Raw genomic sequence first — 14,745 nt, 5'->3', positions numbered from 1 at the left:
TTTCTAATATTTGTACAGGCTATATATCCCTTATCACAAATATTTGGGACAACAAATGTTTCAGATTTTGTGCTTTTGTGAGGTTTTGGAATATTTGCGTACACATGATGAGAATAGGGGATAGAACCAAATGTGAACATACAATTCATTTGTTTCATATAAACAATATATACATCATAAAGGTAACATTATACAATGTTTATATATATAATATATATATAAAGCATTTTGATTCCAACTAGTCACAAGAGGTCAAGTGTGGAATTTTCCACTTATGAGTCATGTCTGCACTCAAAATTTTTTGATTTTCCAGCATTTCAGATTTGAGATTTTCTGATTGAGGATTCTCAACCTGTACAGAAGAATCAGTCCTTCCCCCTCCCAAGAAATGTTTCACATTTAATTAGATTGTTTTAACATCAAACTGTCAATAATTGTGCCAAATCTGTGTGTGTTTACTTGGGAAAATTCTTTACAATGTAAAGGAAAGACACATTTCAATGTATAATTTGTAGCCGAGGACATTTTAAGCAATAAGTTAGCTTTGTAATAGGTTTCCAACATTAAAAGAATGTCACTGTTTACAACATATATCACTAGGCTAATGACAAGAAAGTAGAGAACTGTAAAATATGTAAATGATGTTTCTTGCTAAGAGACATCAAAATTATTTTATGTATTATATAAATAAGATTTTATGGTTCAGATACATAATATCTTTTTATTTTATTTTATTTTATTTTTTTGACAGGCAGAGTGGACAGTGAGAGAGAGAGACAAAGATCTTCCTTTTGCTGTTGGTTCACCCTCCAATGGCCGCCGCAGCCGGTGCGCTACGGCCAGCGCACCGCGCTGATCTGATAGCAGGAGCCAGGTGCCTCTCCTGGTCTCCCATGGGGCACTGGCACACCGGGTTCTAGTCCCGGTCGGGGCGCCGGATTCTGTCCCGGTTGCCCCTCTTCCAGGCCAGCTCTCTGCTGTGGCCAGGGAGTGCAGATACATAATATCAATGGGAGAACTACTATATACAAGTATAACATACTTGTGATAAACCAGAAGAATCTACAGCAATTGGTATCATATTTCAGTTCTTAAGAGTTATTGGTTTTATTGATTAGCATATTATTTATTCCATTAAAATATAATTACTGAGGAGGCCATTAAAGGTGAGAAGATTAAGCTGCTGGTTGGGATGCTTGCTTCCCATATCAGAGTGCCTGGGATTGAGTTTGGCCTCTGTTTACTATCCAATCCAGGGGCACAGCAGGTGATAGCTCAAATTCTTGGATTCCTGCCTTCCAAATTGGATACCCAAATAGAATTTCTCATTCCTGAATTTGTTCTGGCACAGCTCTGGTTGTTGTGGGCATTTAGGAAGGAAACCAGTAGATGGAAAATTGATCTCTCTCTATTTCTCTTGCTCTGCCTTTCAAATAAAAGTAATTAAATTTAAAAAAACTGTATCTATAATTATTGAATGAGATAATTTTGTGGTTTTTAATATTTTAGTTGTAAAATGGTACAAAACTTGTATATCAACTAATATATAGTTATACTATTATTTGCATCATATAAAAATTATAACATCCAACTAGATACCCAAAGATATTTTCCTTTTAAAGATTTATTGTTAATTATGTTTAGGAAACACTGATTTATAACAGCAAAAATAGAAAAGAAAAACGTTTTTAAAGAACTATGCTCGGGGCCAGCGCTGTGGCATAGTGGGTAAAGTCGCCGCCTGCAGTGCCAGTATCCCATATGGGGGCCGGTTCGTATCCTGGCTGCTCCACTTCCTATCCAGCTCTCTGCTATGGCCTAGGAAAGCAGTAGAAGATGGTTCAAGTTCCTTCATCCCCTGCACCCACATGGGAGACCCAGAAGAAGCTCCTGGCTTCTGGCTTTGCATCGACGCAGCTTCTGCCACTGTGGCCAATTGGGGAGTGAACCATTGGATTTAAGACCTCTCTCTCTGCCTCTCCTCTCTCTGTGTAACTCTGACTTTCAAATAAATAAATAAATCTTAAAAAAAAAGAAATTATAAATACTATAAATTAGAAATTGATTTATGTCTTATTCAGGAAAAAAGAGCCCCCATACCTCTAAATTATAGAGTCAAAAGGTTTTGGACTTCTTGTGAAACACATCTAATTTGGTTTAACTTAAAGCCATAATAAGAGCAGAGAGAAATGTGTCTATGAACCACTTCTAAGGCAGAATGCTCAATATCACTGATCCTTGGTTCTTTCACTGAGTTAAATTCAACATCCTTTCCACATAAGACTGTAGAAGCTCCAATTTCATACCCTTAAACTTCTAAGAGAAGAAGATTCCCAAGAAGGAATGATTGCTCATTTTGACTTGTTCAATTCTCAGCCAATTCCTGTAGCTAGACATTGGAGATATTATAAATGTAATTCTCTGCTTATAACTCAACTAACTACATGCCTAAGAAATCCAATTATTTAAGAAATGGAGGTTTATATTTTAAACATTTTGAAATGTAATGTGTGATGCCAGGAAGGAGGGGGATGTCTCAAAAGAGAGAGGTTGCTTTTCAAAAAATGAGAGAGAGGAGACTGAGAGATATAAACAGTAAATGAACTTCACAGTCAACCCCATTGGCTTTCCAAAACAGACTCAAGATATTGTACATTGGTATAGGAGGTACATAGGTATAGTACAGTATATACTTATACTATAGGTTAAATATAGTATAACCTACTCACATTATTTTTTTTCTTGTTACAATTTCCTTACTAACACTAGATTAAGAAGACAATGATTTTGTGCAAAAACTGGTAGGTTGTTTTTCTCATACAATGAAGAATTCAGGGTCATACAATCCAGCACTTACATAGATTCTCCATGGTGCCAACAATGTCTTTTTTTTTTTTTTTTTTGACAGGCAGAGTGGACAGTGAGAGAGAGAGACAGAGAGAAAGGTCTTCCTTTTTGCTGTTGGTTCACTCTCCAATGGCCGCCACGGCCAGCGCACCACGCTGATCCGATGGCAGGAGCCAGGTACTTACCCTGGCCTCCCATGGGGTGCAGGGCCCATCCGCCACTGCACTCCCTGGCCACAGCAGAGAGCTGGCCTGGAAGAGGGGCAACCGGGACAGAATCCGGCGCCCCGACCGGGACTAGAACCAGGTGTGCCGGCACCGCAAGGTGGAGGATTAGCCTAGTGAGCCAAGGTGCCAGCCAACAATGTCTTTTTTTCTGTTTCCTTTATCATCTCTAATGTGGTTTTCATTCATTCATACACACACACACACACACACACACACACGTAAATAGAATCCCTTAAATGTATAAATTCACTTTTATAATTCTATTCTCTCAACCAAAATGCCATTAGGAAAAAGAAGAAAAGACAAAACATAGGAGAGTGAAATCAATATCAGAAAAAATTATGAATATATCTAATAAATTCCAGGTTACATTTAATTGACCAAAATTTGGTCCACAAAGAGAGCCTGAAAAATTAGTTTCCTATGTAGGCAGATTGCTCCCTTTAAAAAATTCTGATTTTACTAATAATGAGTGGGTCCAGTAATTGAAATTTGCATGAAAACATCTTTCTAGCTCTAAACTCAGGATTTCTTTTATTTTTCATTATTTTAAAGATTTATTTTATTTATTTTAAAGGCATAGTTACAGAGAGAGAGAGATGGAGAGAAAGAGGGGTCTTCCATCCTCTGGTTCACTCCCCTAATGGCCAAAACAGCCAGGGCTGGGACAGGCTAAAGTCAGGAACCGGGAGCTTCTTCCAGGTCTTTCTGCTGGTGCAGAGGCCCAAGAACTGCTTGCCCAGGCACATTAGCAGGGAGCTGGATTGGAAGTGGAGCAGCTGAAACTCAAACTGGTGCACGAATGGGATGCTGGAATCTCAGGTGGTAGTTTAATACACTGCACTATGTCACCAGCCCCCAGGATATCTTAATGGTTTCCATTTTTCTCAACTTCAGCATATGACTGTAACTCTACAAATCCATTAAACAAAATGAAATTGTAATCGTACTTAATATACTTGAAGTACTTGAAATAAAATGATGTTGAAGACAAAATTAAAAGACAAAGGAATTTTTCAATATTGAGAAAAGTATAAGGGGATCAACAATCCATAACATATACCCCATTCCTCTGTACAGTGCTGGTAGGCACTCATTCTTTGGGATGGGATTTGCTATTGATTAGCCTAAGCCAAAATTAACATTTTGGGTTCTTGCCTTAAGCCTAAAGAAGAATTCTAAGTTCAGGGACAAATCAGACAGGCAACATGTTAAAGTTCAGGATTTATTTGGGGAAGTGAGAAAGATACACAGGAACCTGGGAGCTTTATCGAGGGAGAGGGGGTCAGAAAGATTAAACAGGAAGCTCCATCCCAAATCTCATGCGGCAGGCCAGGAGCCTCGTGGGGGAGTCTATAGGCCAGAGATGCACAGAGGAATCTTGTGGGCAGGGGAATGGCCAGGAGCTACAGAAAAAATAGGGCGAGCTAGGGAGCTCCAGAGCTTTTATTTGCTACCATAGGGGTATGGTTACATAGTCTGATTGATTAGTGGGTGAGATCAGATAGGGGAAGGGGGTGTGGTCTCTAGTTGATAAATCTAATCATCTAATCCTATCCCCCTTGTTGGGTCTTCTATCAGCTAGACTCTCCCTTGCTGTTGAAGTAAGCAGGCATATAGGCAAAATCGATTAGAATTGTGAGCTGGAAGACCACGCTTTCACCATGCCCCTGTGTGACCTCCTGCCCCTACCTGGCCACACCTGGGTGCCCACCAGCCAATCAGGTTAATTAACCACTCCCCTTTGGAAGTGGGTTAAAAGCCTGGGACACAGTGCGTCCTGCCTTCTCTTTTCCTTGGCCTCTTGCCAGGAGGGGGCTTGCTGTAGCCCTGCGCCTCCAGGGCAGGTGGCCTTTGGGCCACGTGCCCTAGGCTTCCTGGCCTAGATGCTCCTCCATGTGGCTGGTGCGGGTGCTCAGTATGAATCCATATTTACCTCTCTCTTTTTAATAAAGCTCTCACTCTCCTATGCATCTTTCTCACTAAATAAAGGCTTAAAATGTACCATGCTGCCTCGTTTATCTGTGCCAGTATTTAGAATTCTTTCTAAACATTAGGCAAAACCCTCTTGGGCTTATTAATATTGGGGATTTATTAATAAGCATATGGTGAAATCATATGGCACCCCAAATTCTGGTAGCATATGTGGCACCCCAGATAGCACTTCTGGGGAACTCTAAAGGGCCACATTTTGGTGTAAATTTTAGGGTGTCATGTCCAATTTCACTGTCAGTTTCTCTATTGCAGGTCTTGTCCATCACAGGAATTTATCTGCACATAAGGAGTCTGCAACTACAACTTACACAAAATGACAGCTCAATTCTTGTTTACATGAGGGCCCTGGGCAAAAGGGATGGCACAAACACAGCCTCCCTCCACTTTTGAAGGCAAGAACAACAGAAACCAAAACAAGGCCCTTAAATCGTAGTTGTGTATCTGTCAATTTTTGTTTGGGAAAACCAATTAGTAACTATTAGTAATAATGCCGCAGTCTTTTCTGTTGTGCCATTTCTGCCCTGGATGCCATCTTAGGCCCAGGCCCCCATCACCACCTTGCATAGTAGGCTTCCGTCCTAAGCCTCATGGCCCAACCACAGGTGTCAGCTCCACCCCCACCCTAATGGGATTCGCTGCTCCTATTTCCCTGCCCCACCCCCCCAAAGGTTTAACAGGAGCTGTTCCTGAACACATGCTCTTTCTGTCTCAATTGCTTTCTTCACCCTCTCCCTCAGCCTGTTGAGCTAACTTGGTGTTTGTGTGTTTTGTGGCGGCCTTACAGTAACCAACACCAGGAATATTGTCAACTAGTCATTTTAAATTCTGGGCCTAATAGTCACCTTCTTTCTTAGCAACAGGCCTTCCTATCACGCTAGGGTTTGGTTCATGGCATTTGCTCTGGACTCTGTCCAGTAGTTATAAATAAGGGACTGAGACAGGAAGGGCAGGCTAATCGTCTCTGGAATGTGGCCCCTGACACCAAGCTACCTCTCCGCTATATTTTTACATTGAAATTCCTTTACCAGGCAAAGAGGACACAGCATGAGTGCTTGGGAAAGTTCTGAGATGGCAGATGTTCCTGGTTCCCTAGGTTCATCTGTCTTCATCAATACCATCATCATCCTCTTTGTGTGTCCTCAGCCTCTCTCTCCCTCCTTTTCCCTTGCCTCCTTAGTCTCCCCTTCCCTTAATGCTCCCCTCCCTCCTCCCTCCCTCCCTTCCTTTCTTCCATCCATCCATCCTTCCTTCCTTTTTTCATCTCATTTTCTCTTCACTCATTTTTATCTCTTTACAATAAAGCACACACATAAGAGCTCTAGAATTTAATCCAAAATCACAATAAGTATCATCCACTGCCAGGAATTTCAATCAGAAACACCAGAATCTCAGAGAAATTCTGCTTTGCATGCGATGTTCAAGTTCTTCACATTTCCAGAGTGTGTGTACGATCCTGTTCAAAGAATGCTCTAAGAGTTTCCTGGATCAGGCTGCTGCTCAGAGTTTACTTTTTCAGAGACAGTTTCACAAGGCAAAGTTTGGACGATTTTCTCTTGCAGAGTTTTTGGCTGTTTTCCCTCTTATATTTATTCCACCCTTCTGCATTTCTGATGTTTTTCATTATTTACCTTTATTGAGAAATTTCTTAAAATTGTCATTCTCTGTTAATTAAGTACTTTAATTATATTCTTCCTTCTTTGACACAGCCTTTTGAAGCATTGAATTCGACTGTGGGATCTAACAGGTTTGACACCCAAAATCCACCAGACATGTTTAAACTACTTGATTTTTATTAAAATGCCTGTCCCAGAGTGCATCACATGGATAAACACGCCATTCAATATTCACTGGACTGAAACAGACGGTCTGGTTGAGAAGAGGCTCTTTAATTCTCATCCTAAGTGAACTTTCAGAGTTAATAAAAAAAAAGTTAAAGTTTAAAAAATAAAAAAAAACCCTGCCAATCCAACTGAAAATATAGAAATGCATTTATCCCTAAATATTGTTATCCAAAGTCAATTTTCTATATAAAAAGAAACTAATTATGTTTGCTCACTAAAGAAAGATTTCTTATTTAGTAGGTCAGTTTTTTTTTCCTAGAACAGATTTATTATATTCTTTTTTTTTAAAATGTATTTATTTGAAAAGCAGAGTTACAGAGATAGAGAGAGAACCTTCATTTGCCCGTTCACTCTTCAAATATCCACAACAGCCAGGGCTGGGCCAGGCTGAAACCAAGAGCCAGAAGTCTATGTGGGTCTCTGTGGGTGACAGGAATCCAAGTAACGGGGCCTCTGTCTGCTGGGACTCACAGCAAGCACTCCAGTGTAAGATGCAAGTGTCCCAAGGATGGCTTAACCGGCGACACTCCTCCCTGGATTTTATTAGATTCTTCACACCACATTGATAAATATAACATGTCGACCGAATAATGCTGATTATGTTCAAGGCATCATATTTCATTAACTAACAAGATAACACTTTTCTCTCAAAATTTTACATACTGCCAGTTTCGCTTTCTTTTCAAGCTTTCCAGAGCTTTCCCTTCAGGTATTCCAACTTCCTCCTGTATTTTTATTTCTCCCTGTATTTTGAAAAATCCATACCAGAAAAATCATGAAAATATTAATTTGCTATTGAAGCAGTGTCTTTTCCAATATACACCCCATAGAGTTGTATCAAAACTGGTTAAATTAGGGTCTAGTGTTAATACCATAAGTGGTATATCACAGTCAAGTCACAAATGAGATTATGACTATTTTTTACTATCCTGAGATCTGTTTTGTTTCTGTAATATTGAGAATGAGCTGGCCTCTCTCTTTTTTTTATTTCTTTTTGTTTTGCTTCACTCATACTCTCTTTGGTCACCTCAATTCTGTCTTCTTGAAGAATATCTTCCAACGTTTTCTGGCCTACACCTCCCTTCAGGCCTGGTTGCTTGTGAGGTCACCCCTTTGAATGGTACTTCCTATTTCTAGATCCCACCTCTTTCTTTTTGGGGGTCTCCACCCTCATTTCAATAGGAATTCCTCCTTTAAAAAAAGTCCATTTCTTAAAAACAAAGCCTTTTCTTGCCTAAAATGCCCTTATCTAAACATAACAAACTGTCTTTGCTATGGACACAGCTTATTTCCCTCATTGATATATCTGAACATATTATCAGGTTTTATATATATATATATATATTTACATTTAATTTGTTTTCCATTCCTTGTATAATTTCTGTTTTTTTTTTTTTCCCATGTTGTTTCTTTTCAGTCTCTCTTAAGAGACTTTCCTTGTTTGCTGATCTTTGATTATGCTGAGCAAGCAGGTGTTTGTAGCAGTGCTGATGCCAATTCTGAAAAAACACAATCCAGGCCGGTGCCACTGCTCACTAGGCTAATCCTCTGCCTTTGGTGCCAGCATCCCAGGTTCTAGTCCCGGTTGGGATGCCAACCGGGGGTGAAACAATGGAAAAGAAAGACCTTTCTCTCTGTCTCTCTCTCTAACTCTGCCTGTCAAAAAAAAAACCAACCAACCAACCAAACAAACAAAAAAACACAAAAAGGCCGTAATTACAATTGTCAAAATTCTGAAAACCAAAGTTTCTAAAATCATAATTCCCATTGGGAAGAAACAGCTATAAAGAGGGGTAACAACCAAATTTGGGGAAAGGAATCAGTATGTCTTCAGTTAAACCCAGTATAATGACATCATTTGAAGCAGGAGCGAGACATGGAAACCTGGAGTGCTCAGATCTCCCGAAGTTGCATTTCAAGGTGTGACCAATGAAGGTTGTTTTTCTTGCATTCAGCCCAATACACATGGCAGAAAATTCAGATGAGTGAACTGGCCACACGATACTATAATGAACTTTACTTTAAAAGTGTGTTATTTGTCTGCATTCGGATTCCTTTCAACTGATTAAATTCCAGGAACTTTTAACTAATGAAAGTCACATTTGCCTGAAGAAACCAGCAAAGTCATTGACTATTTGAAAAACAGTTCTACGCATGGCAAGATTAAAAAAAAAAAAAAAAACAAAAAACACACACTTCATCCCTGGAATTTTTTTCCACCAAATCTATGGTCATTGTGAGTTTACATGTACTCATTTTTGTGCACCAAAGCAATGCCACAGAAGCTTGTCACAGAAGATGTGAAAATGAAACAAGGCATGCTCATGTTGATGAATATTGAACCACAAAATTTCAATATAGAAAATGAATGGGAATGTATTTTACAAAGAGAGTCATGCCCAACAAGAGAAAAGGCAGCTATTCGACATCATACAAGACTTTAAAAAGCAGTTAATAATCATGAAAGTCAGCCAGGTTTAGAAGCAATCACCCTTAAAGGATCCTCATAATACACTTTTTAATGTCAAACTTTCTTTTTAGTTATTTTATTTCTTCTTCTTTTTGCTTCTTTAGTCCCCCCCCCCCCACTGTTTTAAATTGTCAGTATTTTTTTATAATTTGCTAAGCTCTATATTTCATCTTCATGTCACTTCCAATATTGAAGGTAAGGATTGTGTGAAGACTTTTAGAGTTCTACTTTATTATATATTTTTGTCAAATTTGACTCCTTAATAGAGCATTTTTGTAACATTGACTTTGCATGTAAGCTTTATGCATGTACCTAAAAACATCAAAACTTCCTCAATAAATGAACAGTATTTTTGGCACATCTGCATTTGTGTGGGGCAAGATTTCTCAAGATCTTGATTTTTTGGGGTGACTGCATATATAGTGATCAAATATGTAAGTTGTCTCAGATGACAACTGTTACAAAGTTGAATGCACACTGATACCTACCATAGTGATACTTGTCTATAGATTTTGCTATTTGAGCTACCTTTTTCTTTTTTTAAAAAATGTTATTTTATTTATTGGAAGGGCAGAGTTACAGGGAGAGAAGGAGGGATGAGGTCTATTCCTCACATGGCCACAACAGCCAGGGCTGGAACAGGCTGAAGCCAGGAGCCTGGAACTCCATCTGTGTCTCCCACATGAGTGGCAGGGACACCAGCACTTGGACTATCTTCTGCTGCTTTGCCAGGCTCGTTAGCAGGGGGTGGGATTGGAAGTGGAGCAAGAAGGACTTCAAGCAGAGTCCTGTGGGATTGCAGGTAGTGACTTAGCACACTGCATCACAACACTAGCCCCTGAGATACTTCTTTATGAATATACTATGTCTACTTATAAATGTTATGCCCATGTCGCTGTTGTTTCTGTAAATCTGAGTGTTTATACTGACAGAAATACGTATGTTCCTATTGCATGGTGTTAAATAGCCCATGAACTGTTCTATCCTGTTTTTATGTTTATCAAATCAATCTGCACTAAAATGTAAATAGATGTCTCTTAAATAATTTTTATTATTTTCTCAAGAATTATATTGGGAGATTTTAATATTTTGCATTTTTAGAATGCAGGGATTTTGATGCTTAGGACTTCAACATTCTGGATTATAGCATTTTGGATGTCTTTCAGGATTATGTCTTTCATGATTGTGTCTTTCAGTATTATGGCCTAAATCAGATTATAGATTTTACTATGAATTTCACTGCAGAATAGTTTAGGGGGCTGATTCTTCAGAGTATCCCTAAAATAAACATCTTTAGGTCTTCTGGTTTCTTCTTTCCTTTTCTTTTTTTGGGGGGATGGGGAGAGTAGTTAAATTTTCCAAAGACATTTCCAATCTTTGATCTGGAGGTTATGTCTGATAGTTTCGTAGGGTCTGCTAATTTCCAACTTGGTTTTTCAGGCTTCTGTATTTTCCCTTTTTTCTTCTCCTTAGTTAATGCCTGTAAAAATGTCTTTTCTTCTCTTTTTTATGATATTTTGTGAAATAGAACTAAATGCATAAGCTCGACTTGCCAACCTTAGGAGTCAGTATACTTGTTTCTAAGTATGGGAAATTTGCACAATAATAAACAACATTTTCATACACCCAGAATAAATCATCACACTTAATCAGAGATACTACTCACACTTGTCATTTATTTGAGTCCACAACAATTGTCTTATGCATGCATTAAAATATCATTCTGGCCGGCGCCGCGGCTTACTAGGCTAATCCTCCGCCTTGCGGCGCCGGCACACAGGGTTCTAGTCCCGGTCGGGGCGCCGGATTCTGTCCCGGTTGCCTCTCTTCCAGGCCAGCTCTCTGCTGTGGCCCGGGAGTGCAGTGGAGGATGGCCCAAGTACTTCGGCCCTGCACCCCATAGGAAACCAGGATAAGCACCTGGCTCCTGCCATCGGATCAGCGCGTTGCGCCGGCCGCAGCGTGCCAGCCGCGGCGGCCATTGGAGGGTGAACCAATGGCAAAAAGGAAGACCTTTCTCTCTGTCTCTCTCTCTCACTGTCCACTCTGCCTGTCAAAATAAATAAATAAATAAAATATCATTCTGTGTATGTAACCAGCTGTGTCAGGTGGGCACAAGTAGAAATCTGCTACAGGTGAAAAGGGTGAGGCAAGCCCCTCCCTTCACATATTCCAACCCAACCGATTTATGTCAGAGGTGGAGCACGTCGTGGTAAGAATATAACTGAACCTTCCCAACACTAATATTCGGAGACATATAAGGAAGCCTCACAGATGATAGATTTAAAGAAAACATCTTGGATTTCTGAGTAAAAACTCACCATAAGACTTAAGCAATAATAATCTTGCATATGGTTGGTAAACAATGGGTCTGATTCCTAAACCCACCCTAACCAGGTAGCCTGCTGGTATTTTTGGCATGTGAGAAAATGACAGTGTGGGTCACATACACAGGCAATATCATCACTTCCTCTGATATGTTGGAACACACTTTGAATAAACATAGGGCATAGTGAACAGCCTGTTTGCTATTTTCGGAAGTGATCATGCTGATGTTCAGCGTCAGGGGGTTCAGAAATCACAGTCAGTGATTTGGACTGACACTAGCAATGCCAAGACACAGTTGTCTGACTTCATGGAGGATAATAAGCCTCTTTCTCTAGTGATTGCTTAGAGCAACTTGCTTAAAATTGCACGTTCGTCCTGCAAGACCTGCGCTGTCAGGATGGTGTGGCAATGGCATTTTTCGACAAGAATCACCAGAGACAAGTTTCAGTGAACATGCCCATTTATTAACAATCAGGTGCAAGCTTTTATGGGGCAGCCAGAGAAGGTATAGCTAGTTCAGGGTAACACTAATTCTATAGGATAAAACCAGTATTGGTGCTGCCATGCTTCTCAAATCAGCTTGAAGGTCGCTTAGCCTATGTAGCCTTCCAGGTGGTCCTTATGGGTCTGGGCCATACCCAGGAGTTGTTTACCTGATTGACAATTACAAGGCCCTTCAACAGAAAGTGAGTGTAGGGGAAATGTGCCTGGGGCTCCTTCAGCCTGCCAGCAGTCCAGTCACAGGGTCCTTCCCGGGAGGCATGGTGTGCCATGCCCTCTCAACCTCCTGCATGGGCTAGGCAGGCAGTCTCCCAGTCAGGCACAGGATCACCCACATAAAATAATTTTCACTGTGTCACAGCAGGTTGGGCCACCACTTGCAAAACAAGCATCCCATATCTGACTGCTAGCTCCAGTCTTGACTGAACTGCTGCCAGTCCAGCATTCTATTACTGTCTCTTGGGGGTCAGCAGATGATGATTGAAGTACTTTGGTCCTTACCACCTAGAAGAGAGACCCAGATGGAGTTCCTGGCTCCCAAATTTGGCCTGACCAAGCCTTGGGCATTTGCTGTGGGTACTTGGAAAGTGAACCAATGAATAGAAGATTCTCTCTCCCCATCTCTCTGTCACTCTGCCCTTCAAATAATAATAATAATAATAATTATAAATAGATTTCATAGGAAAAGTACACATGGGATTGATCAAGTAGAGTGGTGGAAATAGATTTGAAATAAAACAGCTCTGGGTTTGAGACATAGTTTTCCCAGTGGATAACTGTGGATGACTTTGTATAACTTACGTATTCATGCTAAGACTTCATTTTCTCACTGATACCACAGAGATTATATTGCTATTGACATAAGCATGTTAAGAGCATTTAAGCTTGGTAGAAAATGCTTGGTATGTTATGATGTTTCTTTTATTATTTGTATTCTGTTATTCTTACTGTTCAAGTCAATTTGATGAGAAAAGATATATTACCTCTATGAAATCAGGAGGACCAACTTATGCAGAATTTTCTGGATATATTTTTCAAAGCAAAATATTTATAGGCACATTGAACTCATGTACAAAAAAGCCACAGCTACTCGCTCTATTATGGCACACCTACAATAGTGAGAAAACTTCAGGTGAATGCAATGAAAAAGTACAGCCTGCTCCAGTCCCTCCCTGCGTGCCTGGCACTCAGATCTGGATTAAGCATTCCTAATACTGCAGGCACTTAAGAATCTGGGAACTGTGAGAAAATCCCCTGTCTAAAATGAGTCTGTGGCTTTTTTTAATAGCACTTCCATAATCCTAAACAAGCTAATGCCATGTGTGTAAGAATATTTGGGAGAATCTATAAAATAAACTTATGGAGAAATGGATCTCTGTGGGAAGACAGCTAAAGCAAAATAGGAAAGTTTAGCCAAAACCGAACTCAGAAACAACAAATGTTTTTCTGGATAGATGTCTTTGATTCACAGAGTTGAGGATTAGATTGAAATCAGTTGATTTTTCTTGGGGTACATCAGGAATGGACAAATTTTTCTTTCCAGGTGAGTGCTGTGGAGTAGCAGATTAAGCCTCCACCTGCAGTGCTGGCATCCATATGGGTGCCAGTTCAAGTCCTGGCTGCTCCACTTCCAATGTGTCTGGGAAAGAATAAATGGCCCAAGTCCTTGGGCCTCTGCACAAGGACTTTGTGGGAATCCCAAATAAAGCTTCTGGCTCCTGGCTTTTGCCTGGCCCAGCTCTGACCATTATGGCCATTAGAGGAATGAATCAGCAGATGGAGGACCTCTCTATCTCTGCCTCTCCCTCTCCGTAACTATGACTTTCAAATAAATAAATACATAAACAAATGAATAAATATAATTTTTTTCTTTCAAGGGACATATAGGAAGTAAATTAAGTAAAATCATGGAAGTAAATTAAATGCATCGTGGTCCCAAAGACAGAGCCTGTTTATTGTGGAATGAATAGCATCGACAGCTCTAATAATTCTTCCATGAATTCTTTTCTGGTCAGGCCAAAGTGAAGGTGTTGTGTTCTCTCCTCTGAACTCGGAGATCTTACTGTCAATGCTTCTGTTAAGAACTTACATAGAACCTTCTTAGTTCACTTACATTGTGCTTATATTGCCCTGTAACATTTCTGTTCTTTTCTGTTCTTTTTTTTTTTTTGACAGGCAGGTGGACAGTGAAAGAGAGAGAGACAGAGATAAAGGTCTTCCTTTTCCATTGGTTCACCCCCCAATGGCCACTGCCAGGAGCCAGGTGCTTCTCCTGGTCTCCCATGTGGGTACAGGGCCCAAGCACTTGGGCCATCCTCCACTGCACTCCCTGGCCACAGCAGAGAGCTGGCCTGGAAGAGGGGCAACTGGGACAGAATCCGGCACCCCGACAGGGACTAGAACCCGGTGTGCCGGTGCCGCAGGCAGAGGATTAGCCTATTGAGCCGCAGCGCAGGCCTCTGCTCTTCTAAACTATTGTGATATTCTTAGGAAGAAAAGCAATAACATGATTACGTTCATTATTAAATGACCAGCT

Source organism: Oryctolagus cuniculus, chromosome 6 (assembly GCF_964237555.1).
Source record: "Oryctolagus cuniculus chromosome 6, mOryCun1.1, whole genome shotgun sequence".
NCBI classification, from domain to species: Eukaryota; Metazoa; Chordata; class Mammalia; order Lagomorpha; family Leporidae; genus Oryctolagus; species Oryctolagus cuniculus.
This window is presented reverse-complemented; position numbering follows the sequence as displayed.